The sequence below is a fragment of the Equus przewalskii genome, chromosome 16 (genome assembly GCF_037783145.1).
Source record: "Equus przewalskii isolate Varuska chromosome 16, EquPr2, whole genome shotgun sequence".
Classification (NCBI taxonomy): domain Eukaryota; kingdom Metazoa; phylum Chordata; class Mammalia; order Perissodactyla; family Equidae; genus Equus; species Equus przewalskii.
In genome coordinates this window covers 20,994,800-21,020,006 of record NC_091846.1, presented here as the reverse complement: position 1 = coordinate 21,020,006, position 25,207 = coordinate 20,994,800, and the positions used below count along the sequence as shown (strand labels likewise).

The 25,207-nt window shown below is 39.8% G+C and overlaps 1 long non-coding RNA gene across 2 annotated transcripts in view; it reads left to right on the top strand.

The window, feature by feature from the left end:
- Positions 1-559: 559 nt before the first annotated feature.
- The window catches only part of LOC139076334 (uncharacterized), a 186,899-nt gene continuing 162,251 nt past the window's right edge, over positions 560-25,207 (top strand). For both annotated transcript variants that reach the window (XR_011527798.1, XR_011527797.1), the window contains exon 1: positions 560-925. This is a non-coding gene — a long non-coding RNA (uncharacterized lncRNA). The remainder of the gene's footprint in view (positions 926-25,207) is intronic.

The window sequence follows — 25,207 nt, the reverse complement described above, 5'->3', positions numbered from 1 at the left end:
TGACAATTGTTACTGAGTGTGCAATTTGTTCTGACTTCTTCCTGTCACAGATTAGTTTTGCCTATTCTGGAATTTACAGTTAGAATAGTTCTAGGATAACACAACTGCTTTTGAGAATGAAAGGGAGTTTTTCTTTTATTAGTAACACTGTAAATTTCTGAGATGATGAAACGTGGCCCTCAGGGTTCTAAAGTACATAGAATCATAGATTATTATCAGTGGGTATTGTCCTGGGCAGAGCAGTAGTTTACCTCTGGGTCTGGTCGACGAGAGATAGCTTGAACTATGTTCTTGGGCAAGTCACTTCCATTAAATTTTCTCCTTTGTGGAATGAAAAGTGAAAAGCTTTTGGAAGGGAACCTGGTGAGCAATCAAATAAACACAAGTTTGCAAGTGTCTGGCCAAAGATTATTTGTTAGTCAGCTGAAAGCAAGGAGACACTCTGCTGGCTGGCTGCCCCCAGGGACAGGGGCACATCCTGCACAGAGGCCCCAGCTGGGAAGGAGGGGCAGAGGAAGAACAGTGACCCTCAAGGAGGGGTGGGCAGGCCACGGACCACTTCACCTTAGGCATTTCTTTTTTTCTCTTTTTCTCCCTTTGCCTTCTCTGTCCTCTTGACCTTTAATTTCCTTTCTTTTCTTTCTCTTCCTTTTCTGTCATTCCCCTGTGGCAGCCAAACATTTTGGTGCCTTTGCTTGCAGCTCCTACAGTCGGCCAGACGCTCTAGGCTTTGGGGTGTTTCCTTCCCACAGCCCTCTGGAGAGTGTAACGACAATTTCTCCACACCCACTGGGTTGCTCGGCTTTGCCGTCCCACTTAGCAGGGCTGGGGAAGTGAGAGCTGCTAACCCGCCGAGGCTGTGAGTCAGCATTTCTCCCCATGGACGCAGGCCTGGGGAGAGACCCTGGGAGAGGATGTGGAGGAGGTACTTTCCTTTCCCAGACTGGAGATCAGACATCCCCAGGGGCGGGAAGGTGGGGCTTGCGGGGAGTGAGAGGCGGGGGGGAGTGAAAGATGGGGTCGGGGGAGGGGGGCTGGGAACGTAATTGTACATGTTCCTGTGCAAGTACTCATCACTGAATTTGTGGGAACTAGTGTCACAATTCTAAAATGTGTTCTTAAAGACTTGGGCTCTTAAAAAGATTATTTGAAACTGAATTTTATACAGGTCTCAGAAGTTTGAGAAAATATACCTGCTGAGTATGAGAAGGAGAAATACATATAACTAGTTAAATTACATTCTCGTGTCTAAAATGTATAATATAATTTTCGGGACATGCTAAATGTTTACAACATCTTTAAGAAGGCTTTTTTTCTTATATTTAAAATTTCAGTTTGATGCTTATAAAAAGCTTTACACATAATAGGCACATAATAGGTATTCAGTAAGGTTTTGTTGGTCACAGGAAGTGCAGTAAATTAAAGAGATTATAAGAGATTACTCTGTATTTAAGGGATTGAGATTTTTCTACTATTTTTAGCCAAAGAACAATACACACTTTTGAATTCCAAGATTCCTTATTACTGATTGGGAGTTTGACTGTTTTGCAAAAACTGGTTGCCACATAATGTTATATGATGGTGAGATATCTTTCTAAGTTTAGGCTTGAAATAGTATAGTAAATTATGTGGCTTTTCTCCAATTCTGAATAAACATATTTAAAAAAAAATTCTCTCTGTCTCTTCACGTAGCTTGGTTGCCTCACAAAGTTTATTTCAGTAGACAGTGAAAACTAAATTCAACTAAATTTGAATTCTCACATTGTATAGAAATATCCCAGGAACCGTTTCTGGGTTGTATTATAGCAGTTCCTGAGGCGTAGTAATAGATTCTTGAAGGTGGTTGTGGCTATAGCCAGTTTAAATTTCGGAATATGGTGACATGATTTTTAATTAGTCACAGCCACTGTTGAGGAGAGTTGAATAGTTTAAAAAATACTTGGCAAACACAAGGGCATTGTATCCCGCTAACGGTCTTCACAGATTTTTCCTTTTGTTTAACCTGGATTTCTCTTGATGAGGTTTAGACTCATTTCCTCTTGTTCTGCCCTTAGTGGTGGTGACTAAGGCCAGCTGTGCTCCATCCTCTGGATACTGCCGGGACTCTGAGGCAGTAGCTCTTCTGAAGGAGCTTAATTTACCTTGGAAAACCAGCCTGGCCCCTGTGTCCTTGTCTCTTCTATGGAGAACACAGAGTCCCTTTTCCTGGGAGTTGGCGTAGCTTAAGCCATACTGCATCTCTCAGCAGTGTGACTCGTTAGGCCTCTGGTGAGAAAGGTGGACTTCTTTCAGGAATTATTGGCAAAGATTTTGTCACCTGTCTTGGTACCAAGCATCATAAGTTAATGCAGTACTTCACCTCCTCCTAGAGATCCACATGTGCTCCAAACAAAGGCAAACCTTCAGCACCAGGATCCCTAATTAGTGCCATACGAAGAAGATGTCTGTGGAAACGGCTTCTCTTTTCCATGTCAGGATTTTCTCTGTTTAACATGAATGTATGTGTTAAAAGACATATTATAGAGAATATCCTGAGACTAGAGAGTCTATTTGAGTAACTAAGAGAGTTTACATCTAGAATAACGGAATGAGCCATGTTCTAGGCCACAAATCCAGGTATCTTTGTTCTAAAATGAAACTCTGCCCAATAACAGAGTCCACTTTATTTTAGAGCAATATGAGACTGGGGAAATTCTTTTTCTGCACATCTCCTTGGGAATTGGAATGGAGTTCAGCCTCAGTAAAGTGTCGCTCAGAAACTTTCATGGAGAATGAACTAAAATCTCAGGATGGCACCTGGTATGACAATCTTTCAATTGTTCCACAGAACGCTGGTATTCTTTAGGCAAAATAAGGTTGTTTTGCCACTAAAATATTGAAAAAATGAGTGCCGTTTTTTGATTTTAGAAAAATAATTTTCCCAGCATTATGTTTTTTATTCCAATACTTCCTTAAGCTTTGATGTCTGATCTGTGCTAGAATCTAGTGCAAGAGAGTACCTGATTAAGCATAGCACATAACTTGAAAAAATTTAAAAGTACCATTTCATAGTGTTTTGCAAAAATGCCAATACTTTCATGCAATCTGCCGCCTGATAAACCTTGAGAACCCTTGTTACGGTATAAAGAATACTGAAATAAGTGTCAGGAGGACCAAGTTCTAAATCTAGCACTGCTGTTAACTAGCTAGGTGTCCTTGGGTGAGTCAAGAGAAGCTTCATGAATGAGCAAGGATTTGAATGGGACCCTGAAAGAAAGTCAGATTTTGGATAGACAGAGATGGATAGGGGAAGTTATTCTCAACAAGAGAGGAGGAGGTAAAGGGGAACAAAGGCTTGAGGAGTACAAAGTGTATTTGGGTAATAAGAGAATATATCTGCTTCTTACAGTTTTTTGTTTGTTTAGGCATGAATGCAGGCCTGGTGTCCCTCTTCTCTGCTGTGATCTTACCTGGGGATGTATATCAGTTTATCATGCCATGTTGTATTAAAAGAATCCATGAACAGAGGAGAACCCTGAGACCAGAAGACTTATATTATGAATCTCACATTACATTGTAATTATTTTGTCTTTAAATAATTAATTGTCTTTTAATGAATTAAATGATTAAGAGGTCATTTATATTATTCACATACATATCTTCCACCTGAAGGTCTGTTGGCAGTGAATTCTCTCATCTTTATTTTGTCTGAACATGCCTTTATTTCACCTATATTTTTGAAGGATATTTTTGCTGGATATAGAATTCTAGGTTATAGCTTTTTCTTTTGTCACTTTAAAGATGATACTCCACTCTCTTTCGGTTTGCATTATTTCTGGTGAGAAGTCAGTGATATTTTTAATTATTGCTCTTCTATCTGTGAAATGTCTCTTTTCTCTGGTTGCTTTAAAGATTTGCTCTTTATCATTGGTTTTCAGCAACTTGGTTATGATGTGCCTTGGTGTTTGCATGTCTATTTATTTAACTTGTGGTTCATTGAGCTTCCTGGATCTCAGGGCTTACTGCCATCTAGGGAACATTTATTCAAGAAAAATGGCTGAATTTTGATAAGAGTACAGAGCTTTGTGGTGTTTACCTTGTCCCATTCAATCCCCCACTCCACCCTTCCTAGCTCCACAGTGGACATGAAAACCAACAGTCTGTAAACCACAGTGAAAACCAGCAGCCTGGTAGACACTGGAGAGGGTAGAATTGGGTTGAGGTTCCCTCAAATCCCCATTCCCAGAGACTTGTCATGATTGGACTTGTCTGGTGGTTCACTGGAAGACCCCACTTGCAGAACTATCTTTATTTGGCCTAACTCAGAGGTCACCTAATGTGAATAGCCTTTTCATTAGAGATGTTTGTTAACAACAATGAGAAGCAAATGTTGACATCTCAGCTACCTGAAGCAGTGAATAACAATTGTGGCAAACAATGGGCTAACCAAAAAGGCTTCAAAGGGAAATTCTGGGGAGCAAGATATCCATAGGGGGTTTTGAAAAGCTATGTCCTGTTCCCGGGAATCTAAAAGGTCACATGAATGTATTGTGTGCATGCCCAAGGACGTGCACATACTCAGGAAAGACGTCTAAGCTCTCACCTCTCACTCTAAGCTCTCCACTTTGGTTAATCTTGAGGCTCTGTACAAGCAGGAAGTGGAGGCTAAGGTGGAGTTGTAAACTGCCTCGCTGACTGTTGAAAGCATGCCCACACATGCACACAGAGTCCCTCAGCAAAGACTGGGAAACTTATTGAGTTCAGGCATCTAAGGGAACGTCTAATTATTAGATGAACACCTAACTAAGCAGAAGTTTTGGTGGCCACATGTAACGAAGAATATAGACTTTACACAATTAATTCAGAAAAGTCACTAAAGCATGACCACCACCACCAACAAACACCAATAGCAACAAACCCTAGTGAAAGGGGGACAATCTGTATTCTGCAGTTGCCATATTATGTTATTTAAAATATCCAGCTTTCAACAGAAAATTGTGATATATGAAAAGACACAAGAAAGTATAGCCTATACACAGAAAAAAAGACAGTCAACAGAAACTGTCCTCAAGGAAGCCCAGATGTTGGACTTTGTAGAAAAATACTTTAAATAAGCTATTTTAAATATGTTCAAGTAACTACAGGAACAAATGAGAATGATATCTCACCAAATAGAGACTATCAAAAGAAATAGAAATTGTAAAAAAAGAACCAAGAAGAAATTATTGAGTTAAAAATTACAATAAATGAAATAAAAAAATTCACTAGAGGGCCTCAGCAGTAGATTTGAATAAGCATAAGGAATAATCAGAGAACTTGAAGATAAATTGATTGAGACTATCTAGTTTGAGGAGAAGAAAGAAAAAAGAATGATGAGCAATGAACAGAGCCTCAGAGACTTGTGGGACACTATCAAGAGGACCAATATGCACATAACGGAAGTCCCAGAAGAATAGAAGAGCGAGAAAGGAGCAGAAAGAATATTATAAAGAGTAATGGCCTGGGGCTGGTCTGGTTGCATAGTGGTTAAGTTTGCATGCTCGCTTCGGAGGCCTGAGGTTCGCAGGTTCGGATCCCAGATGTGGATCATCAAGCCCTGCTATGGCAGCATCCCATATATAAAATAGAGGAAGGTTGGCACAGATGTTAGCTCAGGGCAAATCTTTCTGAAGCAAAAAGAGGAAGATTGGTAACAGATGTTATCTCAGAGTGAATCTCCTCAGAAAAAAACAAAAAACAAACAAAAGCCATGCAAAAAAATGAAGTTGGATCCCTACTTTGTACTATATACAAAAATTAACTGAAAAAAAGTATCAAAACCCCAAATGTCCAGATAAATACTCCCAAATGAATGACTTGGATTTTTGTCTTCTTTTTGTGGTATTTCCTAAACACTTTACACCTTTAGTTCTCAGCAAGTATGAGCATCAATTGAAGGAATCTTGCTGGTATGATTTAATGGATATATCCGTTAACATGATTCTTTTTTTTTTCTTTTATACTTCTTTTTTTTATTGAGTTCATAATAGTTTACATCAATGAGAGATTTCAGTTGTACATTATTTCTTGACTGTCACCACATAACTGCTCCCCTTCACCCCCTGTGCTCACCCCCCAACCCCCTTCCCCTCATAACCTCTGAACTGTTTTCTTTGTACATGTATTTCTTTGTCCATGTTCATATTCCACATATGAGTGAAATCATCTGGTGTTTGTTTTTCTCAGACTGGCTTATTTTGCTTAGCGTAATTCCCTCTAGGTCCTTCCATGTTATTGCAAATGGGATGAATTTGTCTTTTTTTCTGACTGAGTAGTATTCCATTGTATATATAAACCACATCTTCTTTATCCAATCTTTAGTCAGTGGGCACTTGGATTGTTTCCGTGTCTTGGCTATAGTGAATAGTGCTGCAATGAACTCAAGGGTACCTATGTTACTTTGGATTGTTGATCTCAAATTGTTTGGGTAGATACACAGTAGTGAGACAGCTGGGTCATATGGTAGTTCTATTTTTAGTTTTTTGAGGAATCTCCATACTGTTTCCCAAGTGGCTGCACCAGTTTGCATTCCCACCAGCAGTGTATGAGGGTTCCCTTCTCTCCACACCCTCTCCAACATTTGTTATTTTTAGTCTTAGTGATTATAGCCATTTGAACAGGCATAAGGTGGTATCTTAGTGTAGTTTTGATTTGCGTTTCCCTGATGATTAGTGATGTTGAACATCTTTTCGTGTGTTTATTGGTCATCTGTATATCTTCTTTGGAAAAATGTCTGTTCATCTCCTCTGCCCATTTTTTGATTGGGTTGTTTGTTTTTTTTATTGTTCAGTTGGGTGAGTTGCTTATATATTATGGAGATTAACCCCTTGTTAGATATATGATTTGCAAATATTTTCTCCCAATTGGTGGGTTGTCTCTTTGTTTTGATTCTAGTTTCTTTTGCCTTGCAGAAGCTCTTTAGTCTGATGAATTCCCACTTGTTTATTTTTTCTTTTGTTTCCTTTGTCTGAGAGGACATGGTATTTGAAAAGATCCTTTTTAGTTCAATGTCAAAGAATGTACTACTGATATTATCTTCTAGGAGTTTTATAGTTTCAGGACTTATCTTCAAGTCTTTGATCCATTTTGAGTTTATTTTTGTGTATAGCGTGAGATAGTGGTCTACCTTCATTCTTTTGCATGTGGCTGTCCAGTTTTCCCAACACCATTTATTGAAGAGACTGTCTTTTCTCCATTGTATCCATTAACATGATTCTTATGTCCAGTTTCATATTCATTATTTTCTTCTTAAAAGAATAGGCTTTGTTCCATCTGCTTCCATGATTTTACTGGAGCTGACAGTTTCCTTAGAGACCAACATTTCATTAGCCCATGTTATAGATGAGAAAATTGGGATTCAGAGAGGTAAAGTGCTCCCTTCATTCACATGATTGTTCAGAGGTACAACAGAACCTGTAATACAGATCTTTCTATTCACATTACTTTGGTTGTTTATATTAAATGTAGTTTTGTTTCTTGTTGCAAGTTTTACTCTTCATTCGATATATTGAAAAAAAAACACCCAAATGTGAGAGCTAGAAATATAAAACTCTTGGGGAAAAAATAGGTGCAAATCTTTGTGACCTTGGATTAGGCAATGGTTTCTTAGATGTGGCACCCAAAGCACAAACAAACAGAGGAAATATAGATACATTAGATTTCATCAAAATAAAAACCTTTGAACTTCAAAGGACACTATCAAGAAAGTGAAAATAAACTCATACAATTGGAAAAAATATTTGAAAATCATGCATCTGATAAAGGTAGAGCCAGAATATATGAAGAACAGTTACAATTTAACAATAAAAAGACAAATAACCCAATTAAAAAATGGGCAAAACATTTGAATAGGCGTTTCTCCACAGAAGTATACAAATGGCCCATAAACATATGAAAAGATGTTTAATGTCATTAGACGTGAGGAAAATGCAAATCAAAACTACAATGTGATACCACCTAACACCCAATAGAATAGTTAAAATAAAAAAGGCAGACAACAACAATGTTGGTGAGAATGTGTAGAAGTTGGGAATGTAAATGTTGTAGCTGCTTCAGAAATCCTCAAAAGTTTAAACATAGAGTTGCTAATTACAGCCCAGCAATTCTACTCCTAGGTATATACCTAAGAGAATTCAAAGCACATGTCTACACAAAAACTTGTACATAAATGTTCATAGCAGCATTATTCACAAGCTAAAAAGTGGAAACAACCCAAATGTCCATCAACTGATGAATAGATAAAATATTGTATATCTATACAATGAAATTTTATGCAGCTCTAAAAAGAATTTAAGTACTGATATATACTACAACATGGGTGAACCTTGAATAATTTATGCTAAGTGCAGTCACACAAAAAAGGCCACATATTATCTGATCCCATTTATATGAAATGTCCGGAATAGGCAAATCTATAGAGACAGAAAGTAGATTAGTGTTTGGCAGGGGCTGAGGGGAGGGGGAAATGGGAAGTGACTGCCAATGGGTACTGGGTTTCTTTTTAGGGTGATGAAAATTTTCTGGAATTGTATAGTGGTGAGAGTTGTGCAACACAGTTTGAATGCGCTAAAACCCGCTGAATTATACTCTTTAAAAGGGTGAATTTTATGGTATGAATTATATCTCAATTTGGGAAAATGCCAGTTAAGAGAGTCTACAAAATGTTCAGCGATCCTCAAAACTATCAAGGTCATCAAAAACAAGCAAAATATGAGAAACTGTCACAACCAAGAAGAGCTTCAGGAAACCTGACTACTAAATGTAATTAGTATCCTGCATGGAATCCTTGGTTAGAAAAGGGACATTAGGGAAAATCTGAGGAAAGATGAGTAAAAGGTGGACTTTAGTTAATAATAATGTATCAATATTGGCTCATTAATTGTGAGAAATATACTATACTAGTGTACAACGTACTAATAATAGGGGAAACTGGGTGTGGGGTATACAAGAATTCACTGTACTATCCTCACAATAATCTCAAAGTGTTCTAAAATAAAAAGTTTATTAGAAAAAAAGTAAGTAACAGGAAAAATGTAAGTAAGAGCCTTTTGGATTATTAGACTTAACTCCTAGAGAGACATAAAATCTTGAGCCTCCTTCTAACTTGAGAAAAATGATTTCCTATATGATTTGGTCAGGTGAATTTTGGGCTATAAGTTTCACCAGTCGGCTTCTCAGCCAGACCTTAGCCTCTCAGCCAGACCCGGGTTAATTATTTGTGGACTTCAGGACAACAGAAAGCACCAAGGGAAGAGTGTTCCTGTCGGTGGAAAGCCCCGATCTCAGACCCATCCTCAACCTGCTATGCGAGCAACTTCAGTTACCCTTCTGAACAGTTGTCATGTCATGTATCGGTGATGCACTCTACTCATGGCAGGTGTTTGCTGAAGGTCTGTGATGTCAACATCTGAGAGAGACCAAGTTGAACACAGGTACAGAACCACACATTTGACAGCTAATTGCCCACATAGTTAAGTACAATTGTGATAATAAGCATGATGAAGAACAGGGTGCTTTGAAAGCAGTTAGTAGGATCTCACCTGGATTGGCAATTGGAGAAGGTTCTGGAAGGAATGCAGTTTAAGCTGAGAGGAAGGACCGCTATGAGTACTTCAGGCGAAGAGTTGGGAAGGGCATTTCTGGCAAAAGGGAATGGCATTGGGAAGTGTCTGAAGGGGTAAGGATTTGGGAGAAACTGAAGGAGGACTCCTGTAGTCCTGAGGTGTGGGGGCAGGTGCTGGGATAGGAGTAGAGGGGGAAGATTGGTGTGAAATTAAGCTGGAGAAGTCAGAAAGGACCATTAGGAAGTCACTGAGAGCTTTTAATCCTGGAGGTGTTTTGGTCAGATATGTATTAAAAACAGTTCTCTGATTTCAGTGTCTAGGAGGGAGCTTTAGCGGAGTGGGGAGGCCCGTTAGGAGGCGGATACTGAAGGCGAAAGTGATGGGGGCTTAGACAGGGTGATTGTGGGGAAGAGAAGTCAACTGAGTTGAGAGACAATTAGGAGGTGGAATCAACAAAAACGTTTATGGAGCGATAAATAACATAATTTATAGATACAGATAACGTAAATACTAAAAGAGAAATCAACATGAAGTATTTGTTAAAAAGCAAAAGACAACCCAACTAATGAACCTAAGGATAAATTAAAACCAAAGCCCCAATCTGAAAAACAAAAAGGCCAGACATAATCATGAAATGCCTAGTGTTTTTTTAAAGCACAACTATTCATTAAAAATAGCCACTACAGGGGCCAGCCCTGTGGCTAAGTGGTCGCGTGCTCCACTGCAGCTGTCCAGGGTTTCACCGGTTTGGATCCTGGGCTCGGACATGGCACTGCTCGTCAGGCTGTGCTGAGGTGGTGTCCCACATGCCACAAGTAGAAGGACCCACAACTAAAAATACACAACTATGTACCAGGGGGCTTTGGGGAGAAAAAAGAAAAATAAAATCTTAAAAAAAAATAGCCACTACAGTGTTTTTCAGAAAGTTGGCTTGCTCTTTATTAAATTATATAATATTTGTCACATATGATTTGTGTCTGTTTTCCAGTTTGCCGATGGTTGGAGAGTAGTGATGTGTCTTACGAAGTCAGACTAAAGAGAGCGTTGATTTGACAGGAGCTCTCTGAGGCGGGCCTGGCTCCGTTGTTAGTGCCCAGTGAGACGGATTCAGGATGCTGTCCCAGCGAGGGTGTTCAGTGACAAGGCAGGCCAGGGGCAGGGTCAGCTGTGACTCCACAGACAGACTCACACCCACAGCGTCTACAATACACACAGCTGCTGCCTGGCTGCATTACAAAGGTGTCTCGGCAGAAGCATTTTGGCTGTGTGAAATATGGCCTTCACACAATCCTTAGACTATATTTTACAAGTTCATTTTCTAACACATAGGCACGCTTTTATGGCATCTGGAGCATTTTGCTGAATGACTTGGTAGTGCGCTGCTGACCAGACAGCACATTTCCAGATTTAGATTGTAAGAGAAAAACAGCAAGTGGTAAGTTCAGCTACAGGTCAATGGATACTTATACTACAATTCCCTCATGGAGTACTGGGCTACTTTATCCCATGGGGACCAGTACTGCAAAGCACATTCAACAGAGATAGCTCTAGGTATTTGCTTTTATGACTGTTGGCCATGTTCACACTGGGAATGTGCTGTTATCACATTGTAAACATTATTCTTAATATCAGGAAGAAAATTAGGGGGCAGAGTTGAGAATCGGCATGCAAAAGCTGTGATAGAATTGCTGATGGATGGTCTTATTATTTTCTGAGCATTCACGAGCCACAGGAAATAGGTGCAGCTTGTGAAAAACAGAGGTGGTGAGAGACATTAACCAATGTTTATTGATTTTACTTAAAACTGTGTGCATCCCACGTTTTCGGTTTTTGGTGATGTTGGGTTAATTTGGAGGGGACATAATGATGTTCACTGACAATTGCTATCTGAAAGATTCGAGAGTTCGTACATTATTCCACATGAATCAAAGATTCCCAGAGCTTTTCAGATTATGATCACATTTACCATTTAAAGTTTTTGTTCAATTTGTCCAATTTTACTTTAAAGAATGAGGGAGGATTATATGTCAATTACATCTCAATAAGATAAAGAATGAAGGAGGTTTAAAAAGTATAGTAGTATTAGATATATGGAACCTTAATTTTAAATGGTGGCTATTAGCAAGTTTGCCTTTAATGAGAACAAAAATTTAAAAACATTTGTACTTGAGATACCAGGCATTGCTTGCCCACCACAGTCCCTTAATAATTATGTTTTATACTACTCAGTCGCAAATCTGTCTGTCTGGAACTTGGTGGGTTCTTGACTTCACATTCAGGGATGTCTCCAACCTAGACTGACCAGTTACCAAGACCTGCATACACTGGCCCACAAAGATATGATGAGGCCTTCAGAACCAGAAGATGGGAAACAGAAACCTAGGCCAGCTAGCTAAAAGGCCATGTGGTAGATTTAGAGCCAAGGCAGCCATTTTGGTCAGGTGCAAGCTGAAGTTACAAGGAGGCTAGTTGGTAAAGTAAGAAGAATGAAACTAACATGTGGAGAGGGAGAGAAGTGGCTAAAGAGAGAAGGGAGAGTAACTGCCTAGGATCCTGATAGTTTCTGAGCCAAGGCTAGCCCATTTATTTTAAAAATAAATCTAATTTTTTCCTTGAGGTAACCTGAATGAGGCTCAGTCTTTACTATAAAAGAGAAATAATCCTTATCGGTGCCATCTGTCTGTGTGGTTGGTGAATGGTTAAAACTGGCAGCCGGAGGGACAAATCCAACTGGGAATTAAATTAAGCTATGAAATTTGCTTTTAAATCACAAAGAATTTTAAAGATTGCTACTTCCTTATTCAGTCCTGGCTACTTTGGAAGCAACCATCATTACTTTGATTTAGCCAAGGCATACCTGCCTGTATATAAGTTTTGTCTCACCTTTGGTGAGATTTCCTTAAAAGAAAAGACTATAACCATGATGGCTTACTCTTTGGCTCTCACAAAACAAAACAACAACTATACAACAAAACCTACCTGTGTCCTCTGAGGTTGGGTTGAAAAATAGAGGTAGGTTGTGAAACTAAGCCAAGGCCCTAACCATGTGCCTGATGACTAAGATGGAACCCATGTAGGAGTTGAGGCAGTAATAACATGACTTTTGCTGCAGCTCAAGTTGCCTGCAACCCCCCACGCTTTTTAGCAAATATTATTTTGAATGTCAGAGTGCACAGAACTGTTCTCTAGGGTTGGGCTAAATTTGACTCTGTGGGAGAATAAACCTAGAATTCCAAATGTGGTGATCCTAACAGAGTATGTGATGCAAGACCAATTTTCCACTTGTGCTGGGTGGGTTTGTTCAAATCTCACGCAGAAATGAGAGATGCCAGACGGAGTGTTGACTTGACCCAAACATAAGGTAGTAATTTAGGTTTTATTTTGAAAAGCATGAGAGTCTGGGTAATCCAAAATTTTAATTTAGGAAGGAGCCTGGAAGAATGGCAGAAGACAGGAGCGAGGTGGCCCTCTGATGAAGGGTGGGGAGTGGAGGAGTGAGACCTCACGTGCCTGGTCCAGTTCTGGAAGAGTTACTTTGTGATAAACTAGAGGCAAACTCTAAGTCTGCATCTTAACATGATTCTGTAGACAGATCTAAAGGAGATTCTGGCTATTGTGATTTGGGGTAATTTCTTTCTTTAAAGTGCAGATGATAGAGTAAACTTTAATGGTTAAAGCATTATAAGCTGACTGTGGTGCTAAACACTGACTCAACTTCAGCAGTGACCTAATCAAGGTGGCCTGGGAGAAGGGAGGTTTGGGGAGTCACTTGAGAAATAGGTCAGAAGGATTTCTCCTAGTTCTTCTCAGGTGGACACAATGGGCTTTTGCATTCTTTATGGAAAGCCCAGGGGTTACATGAAGAATTCTCTCCCCGAATACTCCTCTAAGCAACTTACTCTTGGTTCATGTCAATGCTTGTGATGCTGGGTCATTCTTTTGGTTTGATGAAGATGTACAGTGTATTCACTCAATAAATATTTATTGAGCACATACTATATCCCAAGTACCACGCAGATGACTGAAAATGCTGCAGTGAATAAAATAGTCTCCATTCTCATGGAGCTTACTTGGTAGTGCAGAAAAGCTTGAACTCAAATCCTGACTCCATCAGTTGTTAGCTTGTTGAGTTACCTAACCTTGAATAAGTTAACCTCTCTGTGCCTCTGGTTTCTGTATCTGTGAAGTGGAATCACAAAATTGTACTTACCTCGTGAGGTTGTTTTGAGGATTAGACGAGGCAATACATGCAAAGAGCTTACAACAGTGGATGCATTAACAGTTACATATCAATATTGTATATTAACAGTTACATATGAAATGAGCTTCAACTCCTGTCCAAGGACAGAGCAGAGCAGGAAAACATTCATGCTTCTGGTTAGCACAGGGCAAGTATTTCAGTGAGGCCTTCTGCTGAATGTGGCTGCTAGGTGTGGAGTTCAAGACTTGTGAAAAGCAAAGGGACCCAGAAACCCTCATTTACGTGAACATTAGCCTTTGAAACAGAAGCCATGTGGAAATGTAGTCTAGAAGTTGATTGACTATTCTTTCCACAAGACTTTAGCTATCACATTTATAGTTAAGAGATCTTGCTTGGAATTAGTAGGGAGTATTAAAAATGTGGGCCCCTTTAAGAAAGGAAATGCTGCCCTTGCTCCAGTGGAAGACTTGCTATGTGGATTTGCTGGTGGGCCACCTGGTATTCTGAAACGTTGCTACTGCACTTCTGCTTTGCATGGGGGAGAGTTATTCAGTAACTCAATTTTTATATGAAATCTTGAGAATTCTGTGATTTCGAATCCTGATGTTAATGTAAATCGGGCTGTTTGAATTGACCTATCATTCCACTACCTCCTAGCTCAATTTCTCTATCTGCAAAGCAAAGGAAGCTGAAAGAGTAGCCTTTGGTTAAAGCAGTAGGGCCCTAGGAAGTAGTTCTATGTGGCTGTGTGCCCACATGGTCAGGACACCTGTGATATTGTGTAGCAGATATAAAAGCACATGTACCTTGCTTCAAGGTGCTACTTACTCGTACCTGGAGTAGATTCTGATGAGGCATGTTGGTTCTGTTATGTTTAGAGACATTATACTCTTTAAATAGAAAGCTGTTTGTTCATCCCAGATGCCTCTGGTTGTTATAGTCTGCTCCTTTGAAATTTCCAAATATGGTTCTGGAGAAAATGGGTACATGTTATTTCTTTTTGGAGCACAGGCTTTTTGCAACAAGGGCCGTCTTACTGATGAAAATGTTATATTGGGTCTCGTGGCAATTCATTTATTGCTTTCTTGACCCTGTGTCATCTAGGGAGTGTCAAAAACCACATGGTGCTTCTGAGCCCTACAAGTTTTGCAGTTGAATCTCTGATTTAGCTGACAGATGTTAAAACACAGACACAGCCAGATAACTCCCCAGTGACAACACAGATGCAAAAGCTGAAAAGTGCAGTTAGTCCAGCTTGGGGAGGGATTGCGTTGATGCTCCAAATCTTCCCTACTGATAGCCCTTACATTTTTTTTCCCTGGTAGCCTAATATGGCTTAGGTTGGAGGAAACTGCATCTCTTTCCTTTTGGTTGATTCAATCTCCCATCAATTCCCCTAAGAAAATGTGCGGATTTGGAGCTCAGGAGACCATGGGAATGCAAGCAATAATACTGGGCTCAAGTCTCTTTCATGGCCAGCACAGCTCTGACTGAGCAACTTTTGGCTCTGAAGAGGAAAAAAAAAAAGATCTTAGATCTGGAGGGAACTTTCCTTGGTGCTCAGTCATTTTATGGATTAGGAAATATGAGGTCCACAGTGAATTTCTCTGGGTCACAGATGAGACTAGCAGAACTGGGACTAGGACCTAATTCTCAATCAAATCTCTTCCTGTTGGGTCTTGCCGTCTCGTGCATCCTCTACCTGCTCTCCAGCTCCCACTTCAGGTTTCCCCTTGAGATTGGTGTCGGGGACCAGGGACATAAAGGGGAGGCTGTGGTAGGGCCTCTGGCTCTGCCCTGTGTTGGGCGTGCCTCGTCTCAGCCCATTTCCTTTTGGGAAATGCTAGCCACAAACATGGTTAGATTTTTGACTAGACATAGTTCAAATCTGTGAATTGATAAATGAAGACACTGAGGCTCAAAGAGGGGATGTAACTTAATCAAGTTTCCACAACTAGTCAGGAAAGCAATTAACAAACATTTATTGAGCATTTGTGACGGGCCAGGCCTGTGAAACCTGCTGGGGATTTGACTGAGAATAAGACAGAGGTGGTTCTTACCCTGGAAGAACTTACTGTCCAGTAACAGGACAGACAGAAAACAAACAGTCGCAAATGGAAGGAATTTTATGAAGGGAAAGTGCAGCATCAACAGGAGAACTTAATCTGGTCTTTTGGAACATTAGTGGAAAGTTAAAAGCTAGGGAAAGATACCTTTGAGGTGATATACTTGTCCTATAGAGATATTTGGATCAATTAAAAAAAAACTCTCACGTAAAGTTGTTCTGGTACTTTTCAGACCCTTTCTATCATGACCCTGTTATTTACTGCCCTGAAGCATCTGTTGCAGTTATGGCCTCAACAAAGGCCACCCTAGGAGAAACTGATGTAGGGGTAGGATGGTTCTCAGGGCTCACAGGGAAACTGAGGCCCAGTACACTCCTGAGGGAGAGCTACTATCTCCATGGCTTCTGGTTGCCTCTAGCAAAAACTCTAAAACTTTACTCACGGATCTGTGACATTTGCCAATTGCCTGTGTTTGCCTGGGCTGCTGTCATATATCGTGGTAAGATGGCCCCTTCTGGCCCACAGACCTCCTTTCTCCAGGTTTTATTTCTCAAACTTTAGAACTTGTCTACATGAGAGCCATTTTTTATTGCTGGAAGAGAGTGCAGCATGCTTTCCCTGAGCCATGCTTCCCCACCCCTCTCTGCTCTAAGTCCACCTCTTCCTGACCAACTTCACTCCCTCTCCCAGCAGCCCTTCACAGCCCTATGTAGCAGCTGCAACTGGTTTGTATATGGCTATATATTTAAAACAATTTGTGTTCCTGTCTGTTTTCATTATGTGCATCCTTTCTTCTCCTCTGGATTACAAGTGTCCTGAGAAGAGGGCTTGGACTTCTGTTTCCCACAGGGTTTAGATTACCAAGAGTGAACTTGGCTGACGGTTGGGCAGACTAGACCCCGCTACTTCAAAGGCAGATGGGAGAGCCTGGGTGGGGAGGATCCGTGCCAGAAGTGCAGTGGACAAGAGCATTTGTCTGAGGCAGGACAGCAGGCTGAGACACTGATTTACTGTGTGACTTTAGACTGGGTTTCGGCTTCCTTGTCTATAAATGTGTGCAAGCACAGCACCTCCTCACCTCGGGATCTAGTTGTGTGATGTCTGGGAAAGTATCCTGAACAATATAAAGCATTAGGACTATGTCGTAATGTCCTGCTCTTAGACCCTGCCAAGTATGTGCAGGGCCTGGAACTGTCACTCGGGCTTTTTTGTGTTGGATTTGGACTCTGAACCACCTGGTTCCAATCCTAGTCCTCTCCAGAGGGATGGACAGTGCTGGGTGACCCAGACGACAGAGTCAACGTGGCTGCAGGCACTTGCAAGAAGGGGGCCATCAAATAAGAAAACAATGTCTTGAAAAAGTTTTAATATTTTATATCTATATAATAGTTGATATGCACACATATAAGTGTGTGTGTGTGTATAAAAGCATCAAAGTTGATATATGTGATAGGGAAAATCAAAACTTCGTGGGGTTTCATTACAGTTATTTTAGGGTCTAAACATGAAAGTTGTTTCCAATTTTAATTACAGCTGCAGAGTGGGCATAATACTCTCTTCAGTGTTCATGGCCTCTGAAGCCCTTAAATCAATGATGTAGGAACCATCCCTCCAACCCAGAATGCCAGGGCCGCTCTTGCCGCCCCTTCTGGTCCTTTCCCACCTTCTCCTTGTTTTCCATGTTGGTGAAGACACATAAATATCTCAGCTCAAGCCAAGCCTCCAGGCCTTCAGGACAGGGTAAGGCTCTGCACACTGTGCGCACTCAAGAAAGGGTGATGCCAGACTCAGAAGCCTTGGGAAGGGAATGCCCCTCTCTTGGGGTGGAGTGTCTCAAGTCATACCTGGTTTGTTGTTTGTTGACAGCAGAGTAAATTATCATCACCTTTTGTGGGCATTTAAAAGGCCAAAGGCAGAAATTCCTCTTCTGGGTGTATACCCCCATAGAATTGAAAGCAGGATCTCAACGAGATATTTGCACAGTCATGTTCATAGTAGCATTTTTCAAAACAGCCAAGAGATGGAAACAACCCAAGTGTCCGTCAGCGGATGAACAGATAAGCAAAATGTGATATACACATATAATGGAATATTATTCAGCCTACAACATGGATGAAACTTGAGGACATTATGCTGAGTGAAATAAGCCAGTCACAGAAAGATAAATATTGTGTGATTCCTCTTATATGAGATACATAGAATAGTCAAAGTCCTAGAGACAGAAAGTAAAATGGTGGTTTCCAGGGGCTAGAGTAGGAGAGAATGGGGAGGTAATGTTTAATGGTTAGAGAATTTCAGTTTTGCAAGGTGAAGAGAATTCTGCAGACTGGTTGCACATGATGTAAATATTCTTAACACTACTCAACTGTACACTTAAAAATAGATGTAGATGGTAAATAGATAAGATGGTAAATTTTATGTTATGTATGTTTTACCACAATAATAAAAAAAAAAAACCCAACACAACAAACTCTTAATGCCCAGGCTGTATCACAGACCAATTAAATCAGAATCTCTGTCGCTGAACCTCAGGTATCCATAGTTAAAAAATTTCCCCAGCTTAAACCAAGGTGGAGAAGCATGGACTCAAGGTAGGTAATCCAATCCCAAGGTTGCTGCTGTAATCCAGGGGTGAAATGAAAAAGAATGAAGTCACGGGGAATAAAACAAATTGGATGGTTTGTAGGGAGAAATGTCAGTGTTCAGTGATAGATTAGATGTGAGGAGGAAGACAAAGACTGCATCAAAGAGGTTCCCAAGGACCTACACTGAATTGTGTGTTTGTGGAAAAACTGAATATTTATGAGGAGGTGTTTGGGGACGTTTTTAGGGTGATGATTTATTTGATTTGGTGGTAATGTACTTAGGTAGAAATTTCTTAGAGGCAGCTGGAAATTTTCGTACTCAAAGTAATTCATCCATTTCCCCCACAGAAACCAAAATTCCATTTTTACATTGCAAATGATTTTTTTAAATAAAAAGACAAAAGGCAGAAACGTTGCCTGGTGGGCACTGTATCTTCAGGATCCAATGATATATCTATTATTTCATAGCTCCTTTTGGCACAACTGTGAAGTTGGAGAGCTTTAAATGAGATGGTCCTTCCCTTGCTGTTTTTCTCCCTGCCTCTGAATGTTCTGTGCGCCCTCTCTTTCTCAGGATCCCATTTCAGTGTGATTGCTCTGTTCCCCTCAGCTTTCTACAAAGCTCACAGTAATCAGATTCACATTAAGGCCATGGAAACCTCCCACACTATTTTTTCTAACAGCATTCACATTTTTAAAACAAACTGAATGAAGAGAACAATGTTTAACAAAAAAGAATAAAACTCGGATGATAGTATTGCAGGAAGGAGAAATTTTGGATAAGAAATTCTGATAGTCTCAGGTCTCTGGAAAGTACCTCCACAAACAGTCTTGGTTAGATCTTCAGATGTAAATGAGTGTGTCGGGGATCCAGTGAGTCACAGGCACCCAGAGAGGTGAATGGGTTTTGGGAGTTGGTTACCAAGTCACCAACATGATCTAAGTCATATAGACGATGGGGAAAAAAATCAGTGGGATATTAAATATATCATCTTCTTGAATCACAGAATCATGTTTTCTAAGCAGAACAGTCATGACTCCCTTCTTTACCCCACAGTATTCAATAGACCGAGGATTCAAGGAAGGTCTCAGAAACTTTCCCCAAAATGGACTTTGAGGTGCCTTCATCACAGTGCCTGCAGTTGCATGCTATGACTTCAAGCCATTGCCATGTTTATTTTGGACAGTTTAAGGAGGAAAGCCCACGCAACTCCTGGAAACAGGGATAAGAAGAAAGAAAAGAGTCAGACAAAATTCCTGGAAAAGCATGCAGAGTTGTTGAGCTTTTATCTATCTTTCTAGTTCAGTGTCTAGCATGTATAGGTAGTGAATAGACACTTGTTGAATGAATGAAGGCATAATAGAAATAGTTTCCGTGCGATTAATTTTATGGTTATGTTGTTGTGCTGACTATGTGTGGGTGGCATGTTGAAGGAAAACCCAGAAGGCCTGGATTTCAGTCCTAGTTTTGTCACTCATTAGTTCTGTGACATTGGCCCAGACTCTTAGACTTCTCTGAGCTGGTTTCCACTGTAAAGTGGGGATAGTGAAGCTGTCTTTCTCACTCCTATGGTTGCTATTTGCATTAAATGATTCAATGGGCATGAAAGGCTTTGAAAACTCGATGGTACTTTACAAATGTAGAGTACAATCATTTTGAAAGCACTTAGCTTTGTAGAGGATTGTGTGAATTAATGTGTATTAATCAAGGCATGCGTCTCATTAGGTAAAAATTGAAAGTAAAACTCATACACTTTAGATGTGAAAATGGACTAAGCAACTTGTGTAACACTAATTTCAAGACGTAGTATATTAATTTCAAGTACGAAATTTGTAAAAAGAAACCCGAAAACAAAACCAAGGTGTGAAAAATGTTCATCATCATTGCCTCCGACCTACTCCTGAAGTCCAACATTTTTACAATTCTTCCTATGAAATTTATATCAGGGTTAAAACTCATCAGTGTCTGTGAACAAATACTGAGTTCCTGCATGTGCCAGGCACTGTTAGGCACCAGGTATCACGGTTATGTTTTTACTGCTGATCTTAGAGCAATGTCTGGTTTACAGTCATGTACTGCATAATGGCATTTTGGTCAACGACAGACCATACGTATTATGGTGGTCCCATTAGAATATAATGGAGCTGAAACATTCATATCATCTAGTGACATCCTAGCTCTTGTAACATCGCAGCACAATGCATTACTCACGTGTTTGTGGTGATGCTACTGTGCTGCCAGTTGTATAAAAGTATAGCAATACAATTATGTACAGTACATAATATGTGATAATGATAATAAACAGCTGTGTTACTGGTTTATGTATTTTCTATACTATACTTTTTATTGTTATTTTAGAGTGTACTCTTTCTACTTATAAAAAAAATTTACTGTAAAACAGTATTCCATGTTGCCCCCAGCATCAGCCTCATACATCTTGGATTCACTGTGTCTCTTGATTGCATCCTTTTCTTTTGTGCTTGATTTCATGTTGTGTTGCTTTGCTCATCATGGCCCCAAAGCATACAAAATCCACTGCTAATATTGCCAGTAAGAGGCCACCTTGAGTGATTGACTGGAAACAAAATTAAAAGTGATTAAGGACTACAAATGTGGAAAATCAGTTATGGTTATTGCTCACCAGTCAGGCATAATCCATTCCACCAAGATCCAACTACCATCTTGAAGAACAGGATCAAAGTGACAGAAGCTGTAAAATGATCTGTTTCACTGAAGGCAGTGAGACTAAGAAAAATTCAAGCAGGCTCTATATCAGACATGGAGAAACTTCTAATGATCTGGGTTGGAGACCAGGCACAGAATCATTTCCCTCTCAGCACCATGACGATCACAGCCAAAGCAAAAACTTTGTTTGCAGTATTGAAAGAAACGGCTCGACCAGACTATGATGTTGAATTTACTGCTAGCTCTGGGAGGTTTGAGTGACCTAAAAATCGTTATTCATTACATAATGTGAAAGTGAGTGGTGAGTCTGCGAATGCTGGTGTGAAGGCAGCTGAAGAATTTTTGGAAACTAGATAAGCTGATTGTGGAGGAAAATTACTTGCCGGAACAAATATTCAATATGGATGAGGCCTCCCTATTCTGGAAACAGATGCCTGAGAGGACTTTCATCTATAAGGGGGCTAGGTCAATGCCAGATTTCAAAGTTTTTAAGGACAGGATAATAGTCTTGCTTGGGGGCAATGTTGTAGGCTACAAATTGAAACTGTTTGTGATGTGACACAGTGCAAACCCCAGGGCCTTCAAGCATATCGGTAAGCACACACTGCCAGTGTACTACAGGAGCAGTAAGAAGTCATGGATGACCCAGTTCCTCTTCCAAGATGCCCTCCTGAATTTCTATGACAGCAAGATGGAGAAGTGCTGTTTGGAGAATAACATAGCTTTCAAAATTTTGCTTATTGTTAATAATTCTCCCAGGCAGCCTCTTTTTATTGATGACCTTCATCTCAATACCAAAGTAGTGTTTCACCTTCCAAACATCACCTCTTTGATTCAATCAATAGATCAAGGAGTTATAGCAGCTTTTAAGACCTATTTCCCAAGAAGAACTTTGCTCAGATTGCTGCAACTGAGGAAGACACTGAGAAGACACAGAGGCAATTCTGGAAGGATTACAACATCTGTGACTGCATCAAGAACCTTGGGGTGATGTCCCCAAGGAGTGTATGAATGGTATCTGGAAGAAGATACGCTTCAAAGAATTTGCCAAGGATAAGGAGGTTGCAAAAATCAACAAGGCTGTGGTTGAGACGGCAGACAACTTTACCCTGGGTGTAGATGAGGATGACACCGAGGAGCTCCTAGAGGTGGCTCCTGAGGAACTGACTAATGAGGAAGTGTTGGAACTGGAACAGGAGTGCGTAGCTGAAGAAGAGGCAAGAGAATAGGAAACTACAGGAGAAGAAAGAGAAGAACCCACAGTGACAGGTTTAGCAGGACCTTTTGCAGACCTCAACAAGCTCTTTAAAATGTTTGAAAACATAGACCCCCAACACTGAAAGGTCTTCAATGACAGAGAGGAACGTTCGTGGTGCATTATCTCCTTACAAGCAAATCTATGATGAAAAAAAGAAACAAAGCAAGCAAACCACCATGGACATATTTCTGAAAAGTGTGACACCTCCTCAAGAAGAGCCTCAGGCGGGTCCTTTAGGATGTATTCTAGAAGAAGGCATTGTCATCATAGGAGATGACAGCTCCATGTGTGTTACCCATGAAGACCTTCCAGTAGGACAAGACGTGGAGGTGGAAGACAGTGATATTGATGATGCTGGCCCTGTGTAGGCCTAGGCTAATGTGAGTTTGTGTGTTAGTTTTTAACAAAAAAGTTTAAAAAGTGAAAAAATAAAAAATAGAAAAAGGCTTATAGAATAAGGATATAAAGAAAGAAAATATTTTTGTATAGCTGTACAATGTGTTTGTGTTTTAGACTAAGTGTTACTATAAAAGAGTCAAAAAGTTAAAAAAAATTAAAATATTTATAAAGTAAAAAAATTACAGTAACCTAAGGTTAATTTATTATTGAAGAAAGAAAAATATTTTTTTATAAATTTACTGTAGCCTAAGTGTACAGTGTTTATAAAGTCTACAGTAGTGTAATGTTCACTCATATTCACTCTCCACTCACTCACTGAGCAAAGCAACTTCTAGTCCTGCAAGTTCCATTCATGGTAAGTGCCCTATACAGGTGGACCATTTTTTTATCTTTTATACCTTATTTTTACTGTACCTTTTCTATGTTTAGATACACAAAAACTTACCTTTGTGATATAATTGCCTACAATATTCAGTACAGGAAAATGCTGTATAGGTTTGTAGCCTAGGAGCAATAAGCTATACTATATGGTCTAGGTGTATAGTAGGCTATACCATCTAGGTTTGTGTAACTACATTCTATGATGTTCACACAATTTCAAAATCACCTAAGGACACGTTTCTCTGAACATATCCCCATTGTTGAGTGACACATGACTATGTTTGGTCAGTGGCTGCTTGTCTTTCCAGCTGTATGTGTGTGTGTGTGTGTTTGTGTTTTGTATCACAACAGTTTCATTAGCTTAGCAAAGTGGTGCATATACTTCTTTATATGACAAATACCTTTTTGATGTATTAACAACCTTAATGGGTAGAGTCTCCAGGAACTGTGACACATTTTCCTATCTCTGATCCTAGTCTTAAGTATGTTCTTGAATAGCCATTGAACATAAGTTTAATATTAGCTGCATGAGTAAAGTATTAGTTACTGTATTCTCTTCAAAATAAATATAACCTGTTACAGGATAGGAAGGTAAGCTGACCTCTTATTTGACTTTGGCTAAAATGATTTATAATTAAACATTTTGTAGTTATTTATAAAGTATGGCCTCTCTATGGTATATTAAAAATTTGTTTAAAACGTTGACTGTAAGTTTGGTGAAAGTGACAAAGCATCTTACACTTTTTGATTATGTTCATTTTTTTCCCCCAAAATAGAGCTAAAACTTTATCATCATAATGAAAGTTAGAAAGGGAAAATGACCACCTCTTTTTTAAATCAATATGTCCTTGCATGGTAATTTTCTTTACTAGATTTTGCAAGTGCCATAATCTGGGCAAAGGTATCTGATAAAACTCAGATAATTGCGAGAAAGAGTGAGTAAACATACTAATGATGACATTTGTATATTATATACATCTGCTGCTTATGTTCTTAAAAAAAACTAAATAGGAAAATCTTACTCATCTCGGTAGAAAAACAGGGTAGAGATTACAACTTGGGGACTTCATGATATTTTCATCTGTGTGCAGTTTGTCAAAAGGCAATTTATCTAAAGCTGGAAAAGGATATGGTTTGGCTGACTAAACTGTGGAGTGATACAAGTGATACGTAACGATAAAAATGCTTAGGGGAATTTTCGGGGCGCTCGAGTCAAGTGTACAGTACTGTGTGGGTGTAAAGAGCAGACTTCTCTCCCTGCCTCTCTTTTTGCACAGTTTTCAGAACTGTGAAAGTTGCTGACATTTTATACCACGTGCCGGACCGTTAAATCACAATTTACGTGGTCACTTGTAAATATGCCTGGTGGTGGAGTGCACACTTTGACATGCTTTTTTCTCATGTCCTTCTCCTTTTTTTAAAAATCGCATGGACTACTTTTGTTTTGGAATCCAAGGCTCTCTAATCTGAGAGCGATTTGGGTGAAAACTCCGGAATTGACTTATTTTCATAGGTGCTCCCTGAAGGCGGGTTTGAAGGATAATCCAGAAAAGTGAGTCTCCCAATCCTCAAATAAAAACTTTCTGACTGGCTTGCCACAATGCCTGAAATTCTGACCTCAAGGGATTTCTTCCTCTCCAGCACTGGGATTTGGAAATCTCCAGGATACTTTAGTGGGGCAAGTTATTTAAACTTGTTCAATCTCGTTGGTAAAATGGGGCTATTGAAAGCAAAGAGGATTTTTGTGGAGATCAAATAGATAATGCAAGTCAAGTACTTGATATAATGTTCAATAGTGATAGTAATTGTAGTTGTTTTTCTTTTTGTTAGAAGGAAGAAGAGGAGGAAGAGGCCATTAACATAGTGGGGGGGTTTTTCCCTTCCCAAATACACCCTGGGAGATTACAGATGTGATAAGGCTGAAGGGAAGGCTTTGTTGTTCATGGCCTAAAAGAGCTTCTTGGAGAGGCTCAGAAAGAGAAACCCCAAATGAGATGGAGAAAAGGAATGTGGGAGGGTACCGCATACTAATGTGTTTGTCTGCAAGGTG